At 45.9% G+C, this 26695-nt stretch overlaps 1 pseudogene; it reads right to left on the reverse strand.

Moving 5' to 3' along the window:
* Nucleotides 1-7172: 7172 nt before the first annotated feature.
* LOC144148402 (uncharacterized) lies at nt 7173-11478 on the reverse strand (annotated as a pseudogene).
* Nucleotides 11479-26695: the final 15217 nt, after the last annotated feature.

Below are 26695 nucleotides of genomic sequence, written 5' to 3' on the forward strand. Positions count from 1 at the left end.
GACGTTGATATCAAGGCCGCAAATTTTGTCGACTTGACAGCAATAAATTACTTTTTGCTGTAACGATTTTTCGTCCGTATTCAGGCTTCACTATGGCTCTTTTAGTGACCGCAAGCTTAGTCCCTCTACTTGTAGCCGTTCCTTTATTAGATTTGTTACTCGAGTCTCTCCTGCAGGAGGTCCGATGAAACTTTTAGTGTGCTTTGACACGGCAGCGTTAGCAGTTTTCTGCCCCTCACATGCTCGCAAACTTTACAAGAAGTCACTTTCCACAACACTTTCCCGCAACAAGAGTTCCTGCCTAGTCACCACGCCTTATCACTATTGATAATCTGTTCCATGACCAATTGGGCACAACGGTCTCCTTCTTGTGCGGCTTCCGGAAGGTTCTTTAGTGCATGCACAGCTCGGTTGTCGTCGTAGTGTTGAACTTTCTCTAAATACATCACAGGTTTGCTGAAGTTTTTGCAAGCGTTCGTTAAGTCTGCTTTTTCACCTCAAGACGGTGTGCGTTTTTTTCTCTTCGCTTTAATGCATCCAGCCAGGTTAAATGTCATCGGGCATTCTTCGCCTTTCAATTTACAGTGTTCCTAATCTTCAACACACTCGCCCGAAGCTACGTTTTCTTGCGTCTGGTATTCACTGGCTGAGCTTTGAGCGTAGAATTCTTCTAGACGAGGGTGATTTGCTTTTTTCTCACATGCTGCTAACGCATGTGCTCTTGAAATTCTCGCTTGCATTCGTGCACGCGTGCATCTTAGTAAAATCCTTTTCCGGGAAAGGCATTGCCACCATGCGATGCGTTTTAGAGCAGTGCGGGTCAAGAGCACCGTTCCATGACCTGAAGGGAGTCCGAGCAGGCTGTTTTCCACCCTATTTGTTGAAACTGTTCTTTTTCTGCAGATTTTCGATTTTTATGGCGAAGAGGAATGCCAGAAGCAAGTGACCACATCAGAGTGACCATCTCAGAATGCTTAGGGTGGCATTTGAATGTGAGTATACATGTTTTTATTTATCTGGATCGTATAAGCTTTCTTGCGGTACTCAGTTTTTGTTTCTCTTTTCAGGGGCCCACCTCTTCGAATATAGTGCCCATATTTGATATTTAATGATAATATATTGAACCTTAAATCAAGTTTATTTTGTGTATATTTTTAAGCACCTCAGCACACACCTCTAAACTCTCATAAAATGCCTGATAAGATTTGAGAGCATTGTATCAGGATAGCAGAAAAAAGATCACGACATGAATGAACAGAGCAAAATGCAAGTCACGCAAGCTTACTTATTTGCTGCAAATCCTATTTTATAAATTTATTGGCATGAAATGAAATCAGTTTTTATTTAGCATTGCGAAGCACCTTTCCTTTTTGTGTCCTTATCAGTTTTGTGTAATTTCGCATATCTGCCGTCACACCGTCACCCAACCTACCAGCATCGACGCTACCATTATCAAGTAACAAGAGCCTGATCAGGGCTAGTTGGTTGAACACACTGAATACTTTTAGGCACTAAACAACGGGGACCAGAAGAAACACGTAGACACATGCAAACGGCCTTGTCTGTGTCTACGTGTTTCTTCTTGTCAACGTTGTTTAGCACCTCAAATTATTCAGAACCATAATCAGCATGCCGTAAGCTACCCACGTACCGACGCCTACCAGCATGCCTACATCCATCACCCTGCCATCATGCCAGTGTGCAGTCACCTGCCGTCAGGCCATCATTATTGCCACTGCCATATTCCACCATATTGATGTTTGATGTATTCCATCAACTCCACATTTTAAACAGGGCCTTCAAGCCTACCTGCAGCTTACTCTTGCCATGAAAAAGGTAACGTCTTGGGGACTTCGGAGCTCTTCCAGCGAGGGTATCCACATCGTAAGCGGGCGTGCTGCCACCCGAGTCTCAAAATGCAGCTCACTCGGGAAGCAAAGCATGCGACTTGCGGGCGCACAGTATGTAAAAAGTGGCGTCAGGTAAACGCGCTCACGGCATATTAGGTCTTTTATAGATCTGGTGTAACACTATGCACACTCCGAACATACACTCAATGAAGGCTTTCTTCTTACTTAACATATCCACCAAAATGGGGTGCCGCCGGGCCCACAGAGCGCTCCCAGAAAAGCTCGGTGGCCAGCCCACACATCTTGCAGCAGATGATAGGGTGCGGCAAACCCGGTATCCGAGAAAGTACATTTATTTCTAAAATATTTTCAAAGAATATGATGCGTGCTAGCGAAGCTTGCTAAGCCGTCTCCTCTAAGATAGCTTTCATGGCGCGTGCGGTCAATGGCAATAAAAAAGTCCGCTAAATGAAGGCAGGAAATGCACAGGGATGATCATTCCCGCGTTTCCTGGCAGAATATTGGAGCTAGTGAAATTTATACAGCGCAGGTGGAAAAAATGCCCGCCACTGGTTCAAACAAACGAAGCCGAAAGCAAATCTCGGTTCTCGCAAAGCGTGTGCAATTACTTCGAGAAGACGGTTAGCAACGCAGAAGATTGCTCATAGTATCAGACGCCAGAAAACAATAGCGGCCCTGATAAAACCCACCTAGCCATGTGTATCGAAGGGATACCTGATAAACGTTCGACGCCAGCCACACAGCCCAACCTCGCTTGGTAGGGATCGTGCCGCACTAATTTCAATAGCTTAAGCTGCTGTAGCGCTGAATCTTGCAGACTACAGCAAACCCCAAAGCACTACCAAAACACTGGGCGAGCTAACCATAACTACAGTAAACACCTTCACAGGCAGCAAGGAGCGTCATGTCCTAGTGTGCACGCAAAACTGACTCCTGTTATGCGCTCTCTCTCACAAAGTGGGACCAACGGTGGCTGTTTCAAGGGAACGCTACAAACCGACCTGAATGCACACTACAGATTAGGACGCTCCATCTATGGGTCCCTAAAGCGGCCGGTGGCAAGCGAGCTGAACGAACTCTTACTCGGCCATACCACGCCACGATTTTGATGGTGTGCCTTGTGGCACACGAACCCACTTGGATTGGACAACTCAAGCACAATTAGTGAAGAAGGGTGCGCATGAAGCAATGTTCGCTGTCTGGTTATCGTTCAGCGTGAGCTCATTGTAGTGGCATGGTGGGAGAAGTCTGAATTAGTATCCAATGTGAACTAGCACTATGAACGCGTCACCGCTCTTGCTGCGCGCTAGAAAATTGGTCTGCAAGCCTGACTTCACAATGATGTCCAGAAACATGCACGCACGAAGTCACTACTGCGGTGAGGCAAAATTATGCTCGCAGTTTGCAGGGTTCCTTACCCTGTTTAGCTCAACTTGGCCGGCCTGTAAAGAATCATTATCGTACGGTGACAATCCGTTAGCGCCAAATATTCAATTTTCTTACTGTATCCGTTTATTTTCCTGGGTAATTTGCTGAGACGTACTCTATGTTGTATGAGTAAATGAATCCCGCATCGAAACAACATCTTTGGTCCAATACAACAACTCCACTTCAGGCTAAGTCCACTTGGACGTACAAATATGGCCAATGTATGTCTTGCTGTTTAAGTAGTGGACGTGCGCAGTTTCCCCATTTCATGCGACCTAAATTAGGTCCGAATACGCTTTAATCTATGCTTCGTATATTTAAACTAATTATGTAGCAATATAAATCATCAGTAGATATAATAATAAAGGAAAAAAAGTTCGTAATGTCCCATGTCTGTTGTATACTATTCCGTAGGAGTTTTGGGCCATATGAGTTACGATCGGAGGGTGTAATGTGCAGTTTGCATTTATAACCATATATAAATGAAGGTAATAGTATATCTCACATTGTGCGTTGTGGTAAGAGGCAATATTATTCATCAATACATGCCCATATCTATAGTTTGCTGCAAGCGAAAGCTTGTGGGTACCATGATAGCGAAACATTTCTTGACCAATATACAGAAGGTTTCCCCTTACACGAATGCAGAGGGGGGCTGAGGACAGCTACAGCTGTGTAGCCAAATTTAAAACCGAAATTCTCTATGTAGCTTTTTTTTGCTGAAAAAGCACCGTTATTCAGCGCAGAAAACGATCATGAAACATTTTAATTATCTTATGTGCTAGAAAAGATGCACGCAAAACTAAACTCCTGACGCACATTTATTAGTAGCATAGTGTATTAAAATGTTTTGTTAGATCTTTACACGACATAAAATATTTTAAGCAGCCAAGAAGTAAGGATACTGACCATAGCAGAGTAAGGATACTGACAAAGCTGGTTTGGGTGGTATAAAGTTAACATATTTTTCTCGCCAACTCGGAGACCAGTTGCTCTGCACGTTACCCAGTTTTATCGTAGCGCTTGTGACTTCATGTTTTGAAGGCTACGTACAAAAAGTTCTACAGAAGACAAAAATGAACAAAGAGGGCGACCCCCTAAAATATCGTTTAGGCTCCCCGAGCTGGTTGCACTAAATTGTACGGGCGAAAGAGGTATTCTGCATGGTATACCTCTCAGTCTTCTTGATATTTGGCGCTGTGTCTCCTAATGCAAAGGGCTTCAACGTGATATGAATCCCTGGCCTGTACAGTGCTATACGTTGTCAACAACGCTATGACCGCACAAACACGTAAGGGCATCACGCACACAAAACGCAGAAACAACTTATGTATGGAGGTCGCTGATTTATAAGCGACGTCACGCCACAAAGGCGGCTCTAATAACCGTTGTCGCATTTCCGCCGCTTAATCTCAAACGGCTCCCCTGCAGCGCTTTGTTAAAGCACGCTGTCGCAATAAGAACTTCTTCTTGGTCCATTCACTTTACTATATTGTTTTAGTCCCCAAAGAGAATGGAATGAAAAAGGGAGTTCACCTAGTTGTTCATGGCCGTCGCCACCACAGGAAAATACGCAAGGCCATCACAGTGTGACGAGACCAGTGGAAGTGACCATCTTAGCAGTTTTACTTGTAACACTTGTTCGAAGGCAATGGAATCGCAGAAGTGCCGAGAAAGAGGGTCCTGCTAGTGGCTACACCGCCCACCAAGACTGGATGTACTGAGTGGCCGTTGCGTGCAGTAGAAGATGTACAAAGTTTCGTACCACCAAATGGTCATCTTACTTTAGACATTACTTTTCCCCTCATTTGAATTAAATACAAAATCTTGGGAGTTTTTTTTATTTGCAACGAGCCCCCGGTGACCCGCTTATTGTTTTGCCGTGCGATTGACAGATAGCGGACTTTTGTGATTTTCGCCCAGCGTTGCATAGAATGCTACCCGATCGCACTGTGTGTGAACTGGAGAGCGATGAAGTGAGCCGGGAGCTACTAGCAAACCTCCAACGGGCGAGAAGTGAAGAGCAGGAACTTTTGTCGCCTAGTAAAATGGCTGCAGCTACCCCGCAAGAGAAAGTAATCTGCGCAGCTGAGAAAACCGTACATGATTTCGGAGCCCAGTCCTATCGCCCAAGAAACGCGCTAGAGAATTTTTCGTGCTACCGTTGCTGAGCGAAAGGGTATTTACCTCCGTATTCCCGCTCTGAGTCAGGCGTCAGTTTCAAATAGCTATGTCATATCCCCGGAATCTGTTTCCGCCGTGAAAGCCGATTTGGGAAGAGGCCAGGAGGTCCGAAGGGCCCCAGCCGCTGCAAGTACACGCTTTGTGCTGCCGTCAAGGAGACTCCGCTGCGGAGACGGATGTAATGTTCACAATGGAGATAGCGGACAGTCGCAACGGTCACATCGGCATCGTGCAATCTATTGTGCGCACCTTGAATTTCGACACGGTTCCAACGGACAAGCACGTCGACACACAGACACCGGGTTCACTAAGCGCATCGCCACCTATGAGCAAAACAAAGGAGTGTGACCCCAGCTACGTTATATACACAGAAATTTGCCTGCATCCTGCCAAGCCTTCCAGTGCGTGTTCAGCTCAAGAACAATGTTTTTTTTTTGGAAACCTATTGACAGATGGATGCTTAGAATTTCTTGGTTGCTCCTGCCCAACATGGGGGGATGTTACCTAATCAAGGCATTCCACTTTTCCCACTCACCGGCCAAAAGCAGAACACGGCTGGTGCGCCAACGCCACTCGTCAGTCCCGATGACGATAATGTGGTGGTTTTATAGCAAAATTAGCGGCCATGTTCCTACCAGCATTACGCGTCTTCAAAGCACCCCCGTAGCCTTTACGACGCGGTAAAACGTGGTACCGAAAATGTCATAGAAATTAACACGCAAACGGGCAACTTCAGAACAAAAGCCAGCTAAAAAAAGATCGTAAGGTGGGACACTTTCAGGAAAAAGCTTAGTACAACAACAGAGATAGAGAATATAGACACCTGGTGCCGGAAAGGAAAAGAAGTGCTCAAAACAGCCACCAGAGAATTTGTACAAAAAACGGAGAACCTCTGCGTTGGCAGCTGCCTTATGGGTCTATGGATCAAAAAGCACAAACTCAGTAAAAGGTGCAAAAAGAAAAGACGCAATAAAACTCTAAAGCCAGGATAAAAACCTAACGAAGCAAGTCAGAGAATACGCTACCCAATTAGCTTAACAAACTGAAAAGATCCCTGCGACACTCTAAAGAACACCTGGAGCCGATCGTGTACATGGGCCATAATCAAAGGCATGCTTTGGCCATAAAACAGTATGAGGGAAATTAGGCATAATTAAACAGAGTAGCCAAACGGTGAACGTAAGGGTGCACTGAAAGAAAGATTCGAACTAAACACGAACATTCCTCCCATCCCAAGGCTATATCAGGGGACGGGAAACGAAGCGCGAGAGCGAAGCATCTCAAACGAGAAAGTATACCCAGCAATACTAGAGTGCGAAAAGGAAAGCACACCTTGAGAAGAGGGCATCCGCAACATAATCCTCAGAAACTTGGAAGAAGAACAAGTGGAAGCGCTTGTGGAACATATCAACAACAAGATATGGAAACCCAACTACCTACCACCGCAGTGTAAACACCCCATAATAACAACATGGTAACCCGGAAAGCCCCTAGGAATAGAAGATCTTAAGCCACATCTCTCACATCGTTCCTATGAAAGGTGTATCAGGGAATTATCACGACTAGACTAACCAGATACCTAGAAGAACATAATATGTTTCCAGACTGCATGATAGGCCTCAGAAGCGGACTCTTCACCCAAGATGCCTTTCCGCGCCTAAAACACGACATACAAAAGATCAAATCCTCCTAGGAGTCCACCTGAAAGGAGCCTTCCACAACGCGTCACAACAGGCGAGACTTAAAGCGGTGGAGGATACAGTATCCGGGAAGAAAAGCTACGACTACATTGCCAACGTGTCTTCTGAAAAGACAGCCACTATTGGATTTGGGAATACTAGATTTGGAACCCTTCAAGATGCCTAACAGAGGAACACCACAAGGCTCTGGTATACCCCCAATTACTCTTCAACGTGGCCATGCTAGGAATGGGAAGAATGGTAGAAGATAACACACAGATTGAAAAAGTTCATCTGCGCAGATGATATAACAACCAGGACCACAGAATGCACTCTAACAGAAAAGATAACTACTTCGCAAGAAGCCATAGGCAGCGTAAAGATTCCAATTCAAGACAACGGCTTAAAATGCGCTCCACAAAAGTAATAATTCGAATCAGCCCATACAAGGAACCCATTCGCATAAGAAGCTTCCAAATAGAACGCAAAGGTTCAATTCAAACCGACGGTCAGAGTACTGGGCATGTACCTACAAGAAGACAAAAAATCAACCGCCACGCTGAGCAACCTAATAAAAACAACGCAACAACTAACGAGGGTCATCAAAAGCATCACACGAACGGAAAAATGAATGAAAAAGAGGACACAATCAAACTCCTCCAATCACTCGTAATGAGAAGGATAGCGTAGTCTACCTTTTCACCCCCTGGACCAAAGAGAAGAATAAGCAATCGCTATCACAGGAACTCCTTACAAGACCACCCGGGTACCCATCTACACCTACAACGAGAAGTTCTACAACCTGGGCATCCGCAATATCTTCCAAGAAGTCCAAGAGGCCACTCTCGAAACACAAAAAGAGGGGTTCTCAAAAACGAGAACCGGCAGGCAAATCCTAAGAAGAACGGGCCCCACCATTCACACCGAGTTCGTACAAGGAACAACAGAGCTCTAACCAGAACAACGCGATGCTTTGAAAATTTGGCCCATTACTAAGGGCATGAGGCCCTCTGCAACGAAGGTCGAAGATAAGCAAGAATTAACTATAATAGAAAGGACATACAGGATAACTTCAGATGTCATATACACGGAGGCCGCCACCAACCACCACAGAATATCATCAGACGCTGTTTGGATGCACGGGGCAAACTTTACGACTTTCCCATACGCAGAAACCAAACACCTCAAGAAGCTCATATCACAGCCATACGACTTGCTGTATGACGGGGAGAATATAACAAGACAAACCTCATCATCATCACGGAATCCACAAGCGCCATTAGAAATCAAAGATGCGGCCTTACTCCCATAGAAACCAGGAAGATCTACCAGCCGAACCAAAAGGCCAACAGAGAATATTTTGAAGCCCAGCACGCGAAGGCCTTGAAGGAAAGGAGAGAGCCGACCCCCTTGTGAGGCAAATGAACAGCCGCAGGGAAACGGACCAGCCTTACACCCAACTCCCTTTCATGTCAGTTAAAGAAAGGCTTTTCACCCAAAGATAAAACGAGAACGAGCATCCCGGTATCGCATCACATGAAGCACGAAACGTAAGAAAAAACAAACCAACCTTTTCCCACACAAATCCAAACTGCCCCTCATGTTCAGAGAGAGATATAACGAAGAATACCGCAAATACAAATTCAGAGATGACTTATTTTGCACAGTCGCAAACTGCCCCATAATTTGGCAACAGAACAAATACCAATCCTATAGATAGTCCTAGTATTTAGCTCTGCCCAGCTCGAACCTTTCAACATAGCCTGAGTTGCCATTGAGGGCCAAGCTGGGCGCCTTTGCTACTGGAGTCCTAGAATTAGGACTTCACACATAACTGTTTCCACAATCTCTTCTGCCTATTTTCAAATCAACTTTACTCTCTCTCTATCTCCGTCTAGTTGTCACCAAGTTGCATTCCGCCTTCCCATCTGCAGGTGCATATATTTTACATTCACTGTTCTGCGCTGCCGTGAATGTTAAAGAATAAAATAGGCCGTAAACTTTTCCAAATATTAGTTGCAAGCGAGTATTGGATTCGCGAGTTGTAATGGTTATATGGAACCTAAATTTTATTACATGCTGGTGTTTCCGCGGTTAAGAACATGTAGATGTCACGGTCGTCTACACTGTTGTCGATACGATATTTCCCTTAACGGGGGTATTTAACGTATTTATGTGACGTGAAACATTTCTCCAATGCATGAAACATTTGCTACTATTCAATGAAGGTGATACCACTGACTAAAATTATCGATTATTGTCAATATTACCAGTTTGTACCTTCGAAGCTGGGAAGGTATATATTGCTCGACCTCAAGATATCTGTGAAAATGCAGTTTGCATCACATCTCTCCAATACAGTTTAGGAGAAGCGGCACAACATTGACTTCATTAGAGAAACAAAAAGACAGATTGTTACAAAACTGTTCAAACATTTCGCTAAGGCTATGAATTTATGCCGATTTACCCAATGCATAGGATTCATCGATTCATCAGTTTCAAAGAAAAGAGGACGCTTTTACAGACTTTGGGGCACGGTTATCACCTTATTTCGTATTACACAAATAGCCGAGAGTAACATGCAACTTTGGGTGAGTTTTCGCCTTGACGTTCAGTCGTAAAAACACGAATACTGTTCGAGTTTTACAATCTTGCGGGAATAAGTGAACCCCATTTGGAGAACGTTGTCAAGAGATGTTACGAATTCTTTTCCAGGGAAGAAACAGCAGTTTCTTGCTTATTAACAGTGGCAAAACCATACAATATTTTTACGCGTAAGAAAAAAGTTGACCCTTCATACCAACTAATTCTTGGCACATAACCAGTTTATATAGTTTGTATGAAAGATTTCAAAGAACAGTATTTCAGTAACGTAATTTGGCGAGCAGGAGACGCTCGGCGACCGGGTGACGGCGAACGGGATTCTCGGCGCTGAATCAGTGGCGGAGACGGCGGGCGGCGCAAATACTCGGCGATGTCCCGTGGATGATTGCTGTATCTTGGACACGGGTCGTTCGGCCGATATCCGTGGAGTCCAAGTTCGCGGTAGGGGCAGTGGCGGTAGACATGATTGGCCTCTCCACAGTGTAAACACAAAGGTTGGTTTTCGGCCGTCCTCAACACGTCGCTTTTCCGGGGGCCGCGATGGGTTGTGGGTGCGTATTGTGGCGAGGTTGGTTGCCGTCGTGTTGGAGCCAGGTATTGGCGAGGATTTGCGGGAGACAAAGTTTGGACTACGGCTGCGTACGTCAAGGCTGGCTGCTCAGGGACAACCTTGACAGGGGGGTCTGGCACAAGGGAGCGTCGTACTTCCTGCCGAAAGACTTCCGCGATAGAAACGGATGCTGGGCGTTCTGAGGATGGTAGCATCTTCGTCAATTCTTCCCTAATGATGTCGCTAACTGTGTCTCTAGTGCGTTGGGTGCCGCCAGTGGTCACGTCCAGTTGACTATCAGCCACGGCCGCCACGCAGGGGACGGTGGCGTTAAGTTCTTCCCGGATGATGCTACGAATAATGTCCCATCGATTTCCGGGATCGGCGGCAAGCGTTTCACGGTGGTTGTGCGCCAGTGTAGTGACACTAGGGCCGCCAGTGAGCCTGTGATAGTGGCTAGCTCTTGCCTGTAGCGCCCTTTCAATGTTTGTTGCCTCAGTAACAAACTGACTCGCTGTCGTGGGGGGGGGTTACGAATGAGGCCACCAAAGATGTCACTCTTCACACCTTTCATAAGAGTTTGCAACTTCTTTTCTTCGCTGGCCCGGGGGTCGGCACGGGCAATCAGCCGGAGCACTCCTTCCACGAAGCTGGTGACGGTTTCATTTGGACCTTGGACCCTTGTCTGAATGAGATTCTCGGCACGCTGCCGTCGGTACGGGTTCGCGAATGCCCGCTTTAGGTCGTCTTTGCAGATTTCCCACGCTGCATGTGAAGCTTCGTGGTTTTCGTACCAAGACTTGGCAGTCTCTTCTAGTGAAAAGTAGACGTTCTCCAGGCATTGCTTCGGGGTCCATCCGTTGTGGCGGGCCACCCGTTCGTAATACTGGATCCAGTCTTCCACGTCTTCAAATGGCTCCCCACGGAAGGGCATCGGCGCCCGAGGGGCGATAGGCATGTAGATGATTTGCGGTGCACTGGCTTCCGTCTGCTGGCCTTGGGAAGTCATGACGAATTTTGCCTTTGTCCTCGTTCAGTCGTGCAAGAGTCCAAATTCGGGCGGTTGATTTTGTAGACGTCGGCTTGTACGTGGCAGGAAGACGCACCGTCCGGGGCTAAGAATTGGGCTTGCTGCACGGTCTGTCGGAGGGGTACGGTGCATGGGTTGCGATTATCCCGCACCTCAAACAGTTTTGTCACCAATGACAAGATGACAGATGGATAGAGTAGGGCAAAACAGGTGTTTTAATTAGGAGAACTTGTGTCCACTGAACTGAAGAAACGCGAACAGGGAGGCCACCGTCGAGAAAGAGAGAGCTTTCCTGCAGTGCAAACGCGCTGCTCGTCGAGTCCTCTCACGTGCGTCCGCGAGCTGTGCGCTCGACACCGCTCGGAACACTTGCGCATGCTACCCGGCGCAGAATCTTCTCGAACGCGATCGCCTAACGCGGCGCTGTTACGGTGGTCGCTGGCACTGCCCGCTCTCACTAAAAATGGAATGCTTTGTCGGAGCGTGTGGCGCTTGATATTTGTGCGGAAATCCTCATCGTATCTTGGACACGATGAGGATTCTGAGTATATTTTTTAGTACTTTCATTGACAAGACTCATTGAAGCAATAACGGCGTATAAAGTAAGCGCTTAGCAATTCATAGTGGCTGCATCCAGAGTCAAAACAAATTTCTAATGTGTTTTGGCGAGTAGTCTTTGTGTTTATTCAGTCAATGTTGCAATAAATTTAATGTTAGTTATATACACATTTGTGATTAGAATGAGTCTTTTTCATTTGTCATTATGATAAACACGTTTTCAAAAAAAATTCAGAACTATTTTTAGGTTACTTCAATCAGCTAAAAAACTTCGCAATAAATACATAATGTTATATAAAATTGTATGCAATATATGCGTTTCATTGTTATTTTGTAAAGCCTATGGAGAAATTGCAAAATATTTTTTCAGACGATAAAATTCTTTTTGGTTGTCTAGATCTTGGTTGCGATTTGTATTATAAATATGTGCCAACCAACACTAGGTGAACTATCGATTAGTTCCCTTGGTGTTGAATGATGTAAGCGTAGCTTCATTATGGTTGTGTCTGTGGACGAACATTTCTTATTTGTAGCACAGATTTTAACTGCTCAGAAGCGGTCTTATAAGTTACAAAGTTTTGTTAACAGTTTCCTACTGCGCTCCAGTGTATCAAAAAGCGCAGAACATATGATAAGGTGTACAAAGGGTTAGCTTGAAGCTGGGCTGGGATTCACAAGTCGCGCTAGATATGTGGAAGGGGAATTTGCTTATCGTGCGGCCATTTCAGCGAGTCATAAAATAGGGATGTTTTGTCTTTTGAATTGTTGTTGATAGAAAATTCCTTTGATCTGTGATATACAAACAAATTTTGGGTTCTGGAACATTTTCCAAACTGAAGCAAATGGATAAAGCAATACTACAACTGAAAGACATGAACCGGAACGCCTTAATAATTATCAGCCAATGTAATGATTGCCCGTTTCTGACCAGGACTTTTAAACGTTTATACAATGCCTGCAAATCTATCCAAATGCACTTTGGGTAATTGTTTCCAATAAATATTTATCAGCCACGGCGAAAAGCAGACTTTACACCTCGAACAAAAACCAATCATGTCGCCCCCGCCGCCCCCCCCCCCCCCCGAAAAAAAAAAAAACTCGAATAGTTTTTTATTCAAACGGATTACCGAGATGTGTTAACAGCTTTAATTTTTTGAGTAAAAAAATTCCACTGAATGAATGGCACGGTTTCCGGGAAAAAAAGGTTTTGCCTACGCCCATACCAATGAATGGCCAGTAATCAATTTGTATAGCTACTATGAAACTGCTCGATGAGCGGTTCTGTAACTGAGGTTGGGAAGTTTATGCCAAAGACATATGCGAAAGAATGCACAGAATAGCAAAGGCAGGAAATAGAACAGGCGGTTACATTACCTAAAGGCATATCACCCTGTGGCTGTGATACGCTTCCGATGAGCCGCTCCGCACAGCATTTTGTGGCTGCGTCTTCCCGTTACCAATGGATAAGAGAAAATAAAGTTGATTTGATGTGATAGTTCTTTGTATCACCGGCGAGTAACTTGTGCCATATTATTTCGTGTATGTAGAACATAACTTCGGGCCCATTCATTCATTGAAGATGGTTGACCTGCGAAGCTGGACGCAGTAGCGTTGCGCCCGGAACAAGCCACGTTTTTTGATAATTTCGCTTGAGCATACTTCAAACAATTACGCTCAAAAAACCTTGGAAGGAATAGAGCATTATCCAAGGGAACACACATGAGGCTGTCTGTTTCCGTCACCCGTCGTAGGCATCTTACTATATATGTAACACACCACCCAAAAATCCCTACCTCTAAGTAACGAGGCAGCTCGCCTTTAGCTGTTTTACGTGCACGTACAAGCCTTCTGTCAGCACAAACAACATGCCATCAGTGAGGGCATGCAACCTATAGCTTTGCGTGCACGCACACCCTCTCCGATCCTCTCCCAGAACGTGTACGCATAAATCGCCATGCACTTATATGCACGTGCTTAAACGGGAAAGGCCCCGGCAAAGAGCAGTTCTGAAAGAGATGTCGATGGTGGTTAAAAAAACGCTGTAGCGGCGCCGATTAAAGTCGCTTCATCTAAATAACAATTTGGACAGGGGGGTTGAACATATACTGCTTCGCCATAAACAAAAATTCTTTAAATAGATTCTACGGCGTAATAATTCCCAATGTTCGACGAAAATGCTTGGACGCAGGATGCCGGAAGCAAAAGCCGTCGTCAGGCGTCAACACGATAAATTACTCATATATGCGGCGCGGCATTACACAAGGCATTCTCTACCACGTGGCGTTTTAAATGCGAGCTTGAGCGAGGAAGCCCGCGTCCGGCGTAGCTTCGGCAATTAGAATATTGAAAAACGACTTCTTGGCGTGGATTCCATGCACACCTGCGTTCACAATGTGTGCTTGGACTGCGCCATAGCGATACAATGAGAGAGGGAGAATAAACGTTTATTTAAATGACAAGACAAGGTCTTGGTTCTAAGCTTTTAGGAGCCGTCCTGTGTCCGAGAGGCGGTCGTCCACGCCAGTCGACAGCAGATAAAGGGCGCAATAAATACCAACGAAATTCACCATTGTCGACAGCTCTCGCATTTCACGGCGAAACTGCAGTGCGGCACAACGGGTAAGTGGCAGATTAAAGCCATATGAAAGACGTCTGGCTGATATAAAAAAGAAAGCGTCTCAAGCTGCGAATTTACAAATGCCTTCGAGAACGTAAGGCGGAAGCCAGGCTTCGCAGGCGCTGAACTGGATGTCATGCTTTGGCCCTCACAACCACCGTGAAGCGCCGAAGTGTCCCCGGTTTTTTTTTCCGGAAGCAGCATGTGAAGCCACGCGTGAGGCTCCGGTCACCATAGAATGAAACGGAAGAAAACTGCTGTTGTATAGGAGGACGACCAATATCGCCTCTTACTTTTAATGAGGACTGAACTTTGGAGCGACCTCGAAATCCCGCTACAAATCGACCTCAAGCGAGCGGGAGAGCAGAAATGACCGCTGCCCTAATCAAAAACATCAGCATCACAAAAGCACCACCTACGAAAGCAATTCACTGCGTCGTCATAGGCTATATAACAACAGGAGAGGGAGTATACGAGAAGCTGAATAAGTAGGCGTAGGAAAAAATTGATTTCGCTCCAAGCGGGATCACCATACGTAACCCGGACCGCAAGAAAGACCTTCCTGTAGTCTTTGTGCTCTTCAAACCACCTCCTAGTTCTTCACTATTGTCTTTCTATTATTACATAGTTGAGTTGAATTTGAAAATATGATTTCGAAACGGCACCGGTAACTACTGGCGAATGTTAATAACTGACTCTTAAAGATGAGCACATCAAGCTATTATATTTTTAACAAGAATATAAAGTAATTAGACGTCATCCTGAACTTTACCAACGAAAATAACGACACCTACTCTAACGACAACTATGGCTCGAGCCCAGGTATTTTACGTCGTTTCCTCTAAGTGCAAGATCGATGAACGACGTATCTACAGCCTTTCATACCGTTTCTTTTCTCCGTCAAGATAATTTATGCGATTGCATTTTAATTGGCTCCGGAAGCGGTCATCAGAGTGAGGTAGGCCAGCAAAGAAAAAAATGCCTCCGACAAGCAAAGCCTTAGTTGATGGAGGCCCACCTATCGTCAAGCTGAACGCAAAAACCGAAAGCTCGTACGCTACCAGCATTGCTATTTGGGGTGACAGAGTAAGTCAGAGGGGAGGGAACCGGAGCAGGAGGTCGACCATAAGTGCGGCGTACTTATAATTTAATAAACTGAAGAAAAAGAAAAGATATACACAAAGACTGCCAAAGGGGAGAGGTGAGACGTGGAGTAGCAGTGGTGAAGGCACCGCGGAGGAACCAGTTAATACTCGCGTGCTGAAGGCGATGCACGCACGGGAGTCGGTGATGCGGAAGGGAGATTGGCTGGGGAGGGTGGGTGTGAAAATCCCAAGGAAGGTTTATTTTAGTTACAGTGAGAACGGTGAAATTAAGGAGAGAACGGGCTCACCATCCCTTATTCAAGCGCTTCCGAATGCTGAATCACTAAAGCCCCGACAGATGCTGCGTGCGTACGTCACCATGTGCTTGCGCGGAATCTTGACGAAAAAAGTGGCTGCGTACCTGTTCCCTTCGCTGCAAATGTCGTCGAAAGACGATAGGATTCCGCCGCTTCTGCCTCGTAAGTGCCTTTCTTCTCTCACCTCCAGAACTCCACTGCTCTTCCCCTCCATTCGCACTCCTCCCCCGAAAAACACAATAGAGAGATTGCTAAAGTCAATTCAATTTCACCGTGTTACACTGGTCGCGTCATCAACAGCAAGGAAACTTTTGATTCCGGTGAACTGCCACGAGGTCTAGGCTCAGGCGAGCTGTTTTTGTTTTGCTTCGTCGAAATGTTATTTTGCATTTCTTTCTTTATTTATTACAGCAAATATCAAGCAGCAATACATGTTCAATTAAAAGGCGCCAAGAGTACCTTTAAACAACGCTGCGCCTAGCACAAAATATTGTGGGTTCATTTCCCACACCGAGCTGCAGTACAATCTCCTGAGGCATAGAGAATACTAATCCCTATCGTCTGCACTAGGCACGACGCCCTTGCAGAGTCAACGGCCCAAGCAGAAAAGTCCGCAATATATTCGAATAAAAACATACGAGTACCAAAACCACAAAAATGTATCGCGCCTTTCAAGAGATGGTCAACTATATACCGTAGCAGACGAAATGTATGCAGAAGTACGGAAACTGTATAGTCGATTATCCATAGGAGAACAAAACACTCTTTTATTGCGTTCTTAGAAATACTTGAGTCCTCTGGCAACGGTCCTCGAGAAGGCTTCATGCTTTCGCAATCAATACCCAATTAAAAGTGGCTAAGTGGCATGAGATTTTCTGACATAACGATCTTTGAAATCGGGCTTCAAAATCATGAACCGTTTGCAGACAGAAATGTGGACCTAGAGCTCAATCATCGCATACCCTCTGCAGAAAATGTTATGAATACAAGTGTTACAAATGTGTTCTATAACCACGCTTCTCCTCCATCTATTTACAGCAGGCGGGAATTTTCTAGTGTTTACAACTTCGCTGTGAACTGTTGAATAACTATTTCCTTATAAGTAAATGCAAGAGAGAGAACCAGAGAGAAAACGCGTTTAATAGAGCATGTGTTGGTTTGGTATAACCGCGATTATTTTCATTTTTGGGCTCCCTTGATATTTTTAATTAAAATAATAATGCGGCAGGAAAAGCAGGCCTGAGCTTTCATTTTTATATTATAGTTTTTTTTTGCATTTTTTGTGTTTGTACGAAAGAATTTTATTTATTACACTGTTATTTACTCCCTATTCTATGTCATACCGTCCTGCCTAAGGTCCTTTAAGGGTGTTATGGATTAGTAATTATTAGTTACAAAAACTAATTATTACCCAGATATGAAACTTGGAGGGATAATGGATTTGTCTTAGCGGCAAATTTTCACACTGCGCAACTATAGTTTTCTTAGCTGGCAATCGGCAAGTAGTTCAATTTTAGAAAGATTGGATACAACGATGAGTGTTGCAACAATTTTCTGCTGAGGGTAAACTACAATCAGCTCATCATCATCACCACTATCATCATTTGCTTTCTAAAAATCCCGCAATGCAATGCCAACCAACCGAAACAAAAGGATGATACTGAATAACAATAGGCTAATGTACATGTCCGAAGGATGCACTGCGCAATTAGAGAGATCAGCTGGCAGTGGCCCATAATTCGGCTCACTTTTTTGCGCACAACCACGGTGTCAGGTTTATTTTATCTACAGCCATTTTTTCAAGATGCCCGTTCCGGGGTTCTAAATATTATTAGGTGACAGTTTCTGTTCATCTTCTCGTAACGTAGCGTAGGCAAGGGCTCGTCTCACAGGACGCTTGATATATTTGCTTCACAACTCAACAAATTTAGAGCTTTCAATCAAATCTGCTACTACATCGTATCTTTGACACTCCCATTTCCTTATATCGACAGTTTTTAAGATCACAAAAACGTTGTTTTACTCAGGTGCGAATCCTGTGTACGTGGGACTGGTAGCGTTGTACCTGCTCATCGTCTGTACTACTGCACATGCACTAACACAACCGAATGCCAGCTCCCCTACGGACATTTTTTCGCACACGCCCGTGATCGCAAAGGAGGCCGCCTTTAGAAGTGGGTGTACCTTTCGTTGTCGCTTTATATTTTCCATCATTGTCTTGTTGAAGGCTTTATCTTACGGTTCATGCCGGTTTGTGCGGCGACAGAGTGCATATTTCTGGGTACAGGACGAAGAGGGACTTGGACTGTCCAAAACACTGTCTACACTGACGAAGAATCTCCGCCTGGACGAAAGGTCCTGTACAAAAGGCCAAGACGGCAGTAGTGACGACCAAGCAGGGTCTGGTGATAGGTTGACTGTAACAACAAGCTCAACTAGAAAAGCGGAAAAATTAGCCATCCCGCTGGCGCTCACGCAGACTACATACAGCTCGCACAATCAAAACTGACTCTCAAGAACCCTACAGAAGTTACCGATTCGGATGGGTGGCCCCTCTAGCACTATTGAGAATGATAATAAATAAAAGAGGCAGGGTTGCCAGTGCACGCGGTTATGGGTATAGCTCGGGACTCGTGTTCGGGGCAGTTGGGTCCTGATCAGCGAAGAAAAGGGGCGACCGGTTCTCTGGCTCCCTTCTTGCGTCGCCCCCGCGGCATTCGGGTGCCGTAGAACGCGGGAGACTGAGACCACGAGCAGAATTGACCTGATCAGGGGAAACTTCGAGGACCCTAGGCCTTGGTCTCCTCGGTCCCCAATGGGGAAGTCTCGTCATCAAACGCTGCCCGCCAGTTTCGCTTGTGTGTGGGCCCTCCGGTCACCTGCATTCATGCCTTCTGCCATAAAAGAGCTTAGCCGCCACGGGGACAGTGTGTCAGAAGCCCTAACAGGAGGTGTAGCTCCCATTCATTTGCTGCTGCAGGATCTGTTCACGTCTACTGGCCATATCCGATCGCACCTGCGCGCAGTAAACAGCAAGTACGAGGAATTAAAGTCCCTCCATACCCGCATCCACGGGATAATCGATGTGGACGAGCTGCAAGCCGATTTGTTCGAAGGCTATATGTACGATGAAAAGGTTGTCGATTTATGCCGCAGGTGTACTTCGCCACACCCTGGTCGCTTCCTTCTCTAGTTGCTGCTAGGAGTACCGCAGCGCCAAACATATATTCCGCCGTCATCCGGCACGGCAAGACCGCGGCACCCTCCGGTGACAGCAGGATAACCTCGTACGCTAAAAATGGGACGACCGGTCCCGCTGCGTGCGAGCCACGTGCTTCTCCGCGTCCTAACGCCCTCACAGCTGCCGTGAGCCTGAATGTCCAGAGCAACTAGCGAAAGAAACGGGTTCTCACGAGGCACGAACGGGAGTACCCAACGGGCCACCTAGCGGTGACTGCGTCGTCGTCCAGGACCCCCACGGAGCCGACCTCTCTGGAGATCCCATGACCACGATTTACGATGATGTAGTGGAAGCGGACCGGGTCCCATCCAGCGTGATGTTCTCAGACGCTTCGGACGCCGCTGCCGCTCTGGGAAGTTCCTTGCTTAGAAAGCACATGATTGTTTAGTGTCGTGAGCTGGCGCTGGTTCCACTTGCAAGATGGTGGCCGTACTACTCGCGCCACTAGTATTTCTTCAGGCTTTGGCGCTTCCATAATTCTCCGCCTCCTATCGCCGCACCAGGGCTCATGCTCGGATCACACGGACCGCCAAGTGCATGTGGTTCGTGAGGACTCGTGAACGGCAACGTGGATGCTTCGATGGCCACGCTTGCGTGTCCCCTGGTTAGCTCCTGGAAACACCACCAACCTCTTCCACGATCGTCGTTCCGGGTGCATGGGGGTGCCGCTCACGGTGATGGTGCGTGCCGACAACGACCAGTGCTCACCTGCGACCAACTATCGGATAGATCGCCCTCCCCTGCCTAAAAGCGTGCCCGCAACGGGCACAATACTGAGTTCTTCTGAGGGGACAGCCCGAGAAGGACGAGCTCCCCTACGGTCCTGTCGGCTAAGGCGGAGCGGCAGTCGACCAGGACGGCGACAGAAACACCGGTTATCATCTCGCCAGCCATAACCAGGATACCTGCTTGCTAACCAGCGCAACCTTAATGATCTTCAATGATAATGGTGAAAGAGAGTTCGAAGCCGTGACCGAAGTCAGCTTGCAGCAGCAGGTGAAAAAGAGGGTGAGTGACCACCTGTTACCGTGGTGCCTGGTGCTCTCCATGAATAGGCACGAGCGCATTATCCACTTCTGGCGGGACTACATTGGTCTGCGGTGTGTCCTGCGTCCTGTATCGGCTTATCCTAATTTGTGCCTATATTATTGGGGTGCCCGACGAGATGCTTCTGACAGTATCCCCACACCTACTCTTTCCTTCGCTGTGACTTGTTGTGTTTCTCCACTGCTAAACTTCGTAGAGTGCCTCTGCCTGCTCGTTTTTAGCCTTGTACATCGCAACATTTTTGTGCATCGGCCACAGCACCCCATTTGCTTTCATACTTCTGCGCGTGCGCACCTTGGTGACGAGGGGAGTGTGTTGCGAATGAGAATGAATAAAGGATTCAATACTGCCCGAGCACGTGTGAACGGGCATTCCTGGCGCCTCGTGCCCGGGGGAGTTGGGCCATGATCAGCGCAGGAATTGGGCTACCGATATCTGGCACCCTTCTTGCGTCACATCCGCGAAAAGGACATCGAATATTATTAAGTTCATCCCCAAAACGAAAGGAGCACATCGTGGGGTCGCCTGCCCTTGCCTCCATGGTGGGCAACGAATTTGATCACCAACACACCCGCGCACTGACCAACCAGGACCTGGAGTGCAGGGTACAGCTTAACCCACTCATTACATTTAAAGAGATTACTCAGCAGCACATGGTTAATAGGAGAACATTTCCACTCCCGCGTAGAAGCTTCTCGAAAGACCAGAAAACAACTCTACGACTTTTTCACTCAAGTAGATATCCGCAATTACCCGAACCTAACCTACCTGCCCAAGGCAATATTCAGCCGGATGCAAAATTTGGCAGCTGCCAGGGACACACCGGCACAATATTGTAACATGTAAAGTAACGCCAGGGTTGCCACCACTAATATATTCTTCCCTCTATATCCAAGAGCAGGGGGAGACACTGCTGTCTAGCCCTTCCCTGCCGGACCAGCTCATCCTTGTCGAGAAGGCAGCCATCGTAAATACGGCATATACATTTCCGTGAATAGAGAACTAGTTTCACATAATCTTCTGATCAGTGCACATAATAAAAGTTGCTCCTCCTCTCTCTGTCATACTTGGTTCCACGAATACTTCACCGGGTACTGTGTCTAGACGTTTCGGTGACGCCCTGCCTGTAAACTCTCCGATACCTTACAAAAAAATATGATCCGGCTGCAGTTAAGCACATAGCCATTCGCTATATTGAGCGTTTTGTCAGGGCACCTCTGAGGGTCACAAACGAGATTCGCAACGGTGCCCTAGAAAGTATGAAGTCGAGTTCTTATGTATAGACTAGCAGGTACCTCGACATTGTTTCTAGTCGTTTACGCCGCGTGTGCCCTCCTGGCATAGAGATGAGGAGTGGGGTGCGCAGACATCGGTGTTCTAACTGCCATCGTTGCGCTATTGGTTGTGTTTTCACGAAAGATGAGACAGGCGTATCTGTTCGGCCTCTTAAGTTTGAGGAGAAATTTACATATAGCCCTTGGGGCGGAGGGAAACGTATATCTCAAGTTAGTTGTCCGGAAACAAATTGCGTACTAGAAAACAATTCCTCAAGCCGACCCGGGTGGCATTTGCGTGCAACGATTCCCGCAAAAGTCGAAAGTCCTACGGCTGCAAAACTACTGCTGTTAATTCAGCAGAGCGCCTTCCTACGCCAGCTTTCTATACTGAAAAAAGAACGCGCACAATAATTATGTTGAGTATATTTTTTGTATTTTAGCCAATTTTGTGCAACTTCTTAAATGTCAAAATAAATAATTTTGCGCACATAATTGCGCAGAAGAATATTTTTCCACATTTTTAATACGTACTTTAATGCAATTAGTCTACCTTTTGCCGGATTAGACTATGGTTAAGCCATTTTCGGCCACTAATATTAGGTAACCCGCTTTTGTGACCGCCACCCGTGAAGCAGTACAATTGGCTCCTATGTGCGTCGAAGTGTCAGTATAAGTGCATTTTGATGGTTTAAATAACCGTACAAGTAGTAATATAGAAGGAAGTGCCATAGTTACACATTTGTCGGGGGGACTCGTGTGAGAAGTTGCGAAACACAACAGCGTTAGTGTAGGCAACAAGTAAACAATACAAAAAAAAGAAAATGAGCACAAACAGGCAGAAAGCAAAACATATACGTCTATATATACACGCACACATGTATGCATCCATTTGTAGCAGCGCGAACAAATGCACATCAAACATTTAAATAAATACGATGAGACAAAACAGAAGCGCTGCAAAAATTAAGAAACAATAGAAAGAAGTTGATACATAATGCCGAGGTAGATAATAGAATACATTTTATTTGGTTTCGGAATAAACTGGGAGAGTGAATTCATTAAGGGGGGTGGTTGTTCATTCCATATTGCAATGGCTGCAACTACGGCGGTTTCTTTGCCTTAGTTACAACACATTTTCGCTAGAAATAGGTTATTGTGTTCTGAAAAGCGGGTCTTGTTGGGGTTAAAAAGTAACGACTGGTTGAGGCAGTTTGGATCAATTCATTGTTTCTTGCACGACGGCCGTGCGCAGTACTTCTCCAAAATTGTAGTTACAAAGCTCGGGTAGGCATTGCGGAGGACAAACCTTTCTGTTAGGGGTCTGCTGATTTGAGTTAGCGGTGCCACCTGGTGTTGGGCCTGCAGTGAATACATATGTGATTAGAGGCTGGTTGGAATTCTGAAACAACCACAAAACCTGAGGTTAGGGTAAGCGTCCTAAACCTTAAAATGGCATCTCATGCAAAGTATCCTGCGGCTAATAGCCTTCCGGCATGCCTAGCAACGTCATTCTTAGCGTACGTCCAGCTGTTTGTAACAACTACCGACGTGCCAGCAAAACATGACGTCAGGCTCATTTACGTCTCTCCGTTGCACGCCTTGATCACCTCCTTCCTCTCCTGCGCATGGCCTTTAGCTGGGGTTGCCTAACGTAGCTATTTCCAAGCTTCGGTAGGAAACATTTTAGTTTTTCTAACATTCTTTCCCGATCAACTATTCGTAACGAAAATGGCTTTGCGGACCTCAGCAGTGGGGGGACGGCAGTTTCTCTTTGTAAAACGTTGAAGCTACCGCCGCAATAAACTTGCCACCACGTTTTCTCCGCACACTCCGTGTTTTCGTAATTTGCTCAAGTCAATCGAACCTCATCGCATGCACGGAATCTACAAAGAGAACGCTAGGCCATCATCATCAGCGTAAGTGGCTTTTCACATGACGGGGTAACGGCAAGCGCTCTTTTGCGAAACACAAGCTCTAGCGGCACAGCCGACTGCTGACTGAATAAAACTTCAGATGGTACAAATAACGACCAGATCGGAAAGACGGTCAGGCAGGGACACATGTCGAAACGTTTGTGTGGTTATTCCCTTATCCTGAAAAATAATATCAGGGACGATTGCTCGCGCGTGCGCTACATGAACGGCAAAGTCGTTGTAGGCGGTCATTGCCGTACATGCTTTTAAGTCTGAGTATCACTGTTTATTTGCATAGCTGCGGTGCTAGGAACCGTCGTCATATGCATCTAAGAGGTCGTCATCGTCTTTGCGGCGATTGGTAAATACAAATTCATCCTCATGATTTCAGACTAACACCAACTCATCTCGCAAGGCTTGCACTACGTAGCGCAAAAGTTGAGCATAGCGAAGCTGCAGGGTTTATCTATACGTGAGCTCTGAATGATACATCACCTCACAATTGTACAAGTATGAAATTGTGTATTTACAATTTTTGATGTCGCTTCGCACTGTGGTAGTAGTAGTCATCCTCATATTCATCGATATCGTTGAGTTCCTAGTGCCAAGCATGGCACGCGCGGTATCGCTTGACGACAGCGTTGAAGTTTCTCGTTTTTTGCTAAAGCCATTGCTCGAACCCGGGACTTGGCGGCCACCACGATGAACGCCTTCACCATTGATCAGAATTTTCTCGCTCCTCGTGGTTCTTGCAAGTGTTTTTTTTTTTTTTCCGGCTGAGCCTATTGCGCGTGTCCGGAACGCTCCGGGTGCCACGAGGCATGCAACTACCAGCGCTCCGCGTTTTCATGGTACTTTTTACTGAAACATCGAGGTTATGGCTTCAACAACTGCTCCGCGGTTAAAATATTTTATATTCTAACTGACTAGGCCGTGACAAAATGATGGTATGTTTGGCAGCGTGCGCTGACCTACTTTGCTCTAACATGCGATTGCCGAATCATGCGCGGAATCATCATCCCACAGCTCCCAAGAACTAGGGGGGGTAATTCGGTTATAATGAAAAAGGACACTTATGCGAAAGACGAAATAAAATGTAAAATAAAATGGCGCGCAATAAACTCACTTGATGAACGGGCAGGAAGCTCCGTTTTGTCTGTAGACAGTCCGGAAGGATTGATGACCGGTGCGCTTGAATTGAACATATTCCAGGAACATTGGACCAATTAGCTTACTTCGGAAGAGTTCGCAAAATGAAGTCGGGTCCGCATGAGTGATCCAAACACGCAAAGTGATGTTCCGTGCTCAAACCTTGCAAGAGCTCGTTCCTAGATGCAAAATTTTGGCTATTTAAATCAGGCCTAATTAAGAGGCTTAAGGCTTCGTCAGAGTTGCCTCCAAGTTAGTTCGCGCCATGGGCACACCGGGTAAGCTGCGCCGGGCAAGTAGCTCACGTTGATCGACGAATATTTGAATTTCGGTGGTGCAACGCATTTTGTATTTATAAGTTAGTCTTCGTTTGCCAGATCTTCTTTACGGTTAGGACGTTTTTTTAGTCAACAAATGTTACCGAAAAGTCAAAAGCGGGTCTAGCACAACGCAGTGACGCATACTTTAAGGCTTTGGCGCAGTTTAATGCATGAAAACGTTACGGGGATTGAGCCAAAAATAAGAAACCTCCAGCCAAGCTTAAGCACGCAGAAGCATTTTGAACAACATAAATGCGATACGTTTGGAAATGCACAAGAATTTGTTTTAAAGACCGCTGGAACACGGGGAAGTCTTATCCGCTTATTATTCAGGCAGAAGGGTATACGAAGTAGCGTTAGAAGGTTTGGAAGGAGCCCAGAGAGACGTGTTATTGACGTGAATGCCGATGCCTGCAAGAACAAGCAACTCACATACTAAGTATATATATTAAATGGGGACATAAATGCCACCTGTACAAGTGGGAGAGGGAAGATAAGTACCAAAGTAATCAGGCGAAAATTATGAACAGCAACGATGATGATAATGATGATGATGATGATTACTATTGGTTTCCCCTTGGTAGCGGGGTGATGAAGTGTCATCCTACCAGAAAGGACTAATACACCCATGTTTTATGTTCTTGGTTTAATGCTGGCCCTGCTTAGAGGTGGCACAAAAAAACTTATTAGGCACATTTTTTTTTCCTGTTAGAGGTGGTAACAGTCCTAGGCAATATTCCCCTCTCTGCTTTTCGTCCACCAGCACACCAATCTACTTTTCGTTGTCTCGAGAGCCTTGAAGTTAACTTTCTCTGTGCTACACTGAAATCGTAGCGCTTCTGAGAGCCAAATATTTCCATCATGTTGGTTTGGATAAATACCCTAACATTCTAACACTATGTGCCGCATAGTTTTTGTTCCTTTTCGGCAGACCACGTATACCTCGTTATTTTGTGAATACATCCCCACAAAGCTCTTAGTTCGCAAGCAACCTGCTCTAGGCTCAAAAAGCGAAGCACCTCCCTGGGAATCATCGTTGAAATTTTCCTTTCTGGTGTCCGATTTCTCCTCCCCGTACTCTCTAACGAAGTTTTAGCTACCATTTTTCTCTTCATTTGTTCGTTTCTATCTGCATTGCTTCGTTTGTGGTTGCCTTGGCTGTTTTGGATTCTTCACTGTTCATTCAAATTTTAATAGTTCGCTTTCTACTCTTCCTTAACCACTGCGTGCGGACGCTATTCAAGCATAGGCACCTAAATAACTTAGCTACCCACCAAGGTCGCTCCGTGGCGCTCAGCCTCCTGTCAAAAGATATTTTACTCTTCCGTTCTCGAACTACAAACGACGCCCAGCCCATATCTCCCTGCACTGCTTTGTTGGTTTTTCCATGCTCTCCTAAGGCCAAACGGTCTACCTTTTTTTGGTTCACTTCAAGGCCTGATTGAATCTCTGATTTTAAGCAGAGTACAGCATTCGCAAACGTAAGACCCCGAACCACTACTCCTTTCGACATTTTTCTCTCGTCTTCATATTTGTTTTACCCTTACCGAGCTCTGTGCTTCATTATAGCAGCCTTTCGCTTTCCCTTGCCCTTTGTTGCTCCTCGTAAGTTATTAAGTAGTTATCCCCTTCGTTTGTCCAAACTCTGAAATTTTTATATTCCTTTCCTCTGGGTTATTCGCCACGCTGGATAGACACTGCGTCAGTGGTAGTGTAATTGAAAACCATCATTCCCGACTTTTCTGCACTAAATTTTAACCCGAGGTCGGTGACTTCCTGGCCGCTAATATTTAAGAGCCGTTCCATATTTGAATGGTTATCAGCT

The sequence above is a fragment of the Haemaphysalis longicornis genome, unplaced genomic scaffold (assembly GCF_048455015.1).
Source record: "Haemaphysalis longicornis isolate Haplotype H1 unplaced genomic scaffold, Haemaphysalis longicornis Haplotype H1 scaffold_8, whole genome shotgun sequence".
NCBI classification, from domain to species: Eukaryota; Metazoa; Arthropoda; class Arachnida; order Ixodida; family Ixodidae; genus Haemaphysalis; species Haemaphysalis longicornis.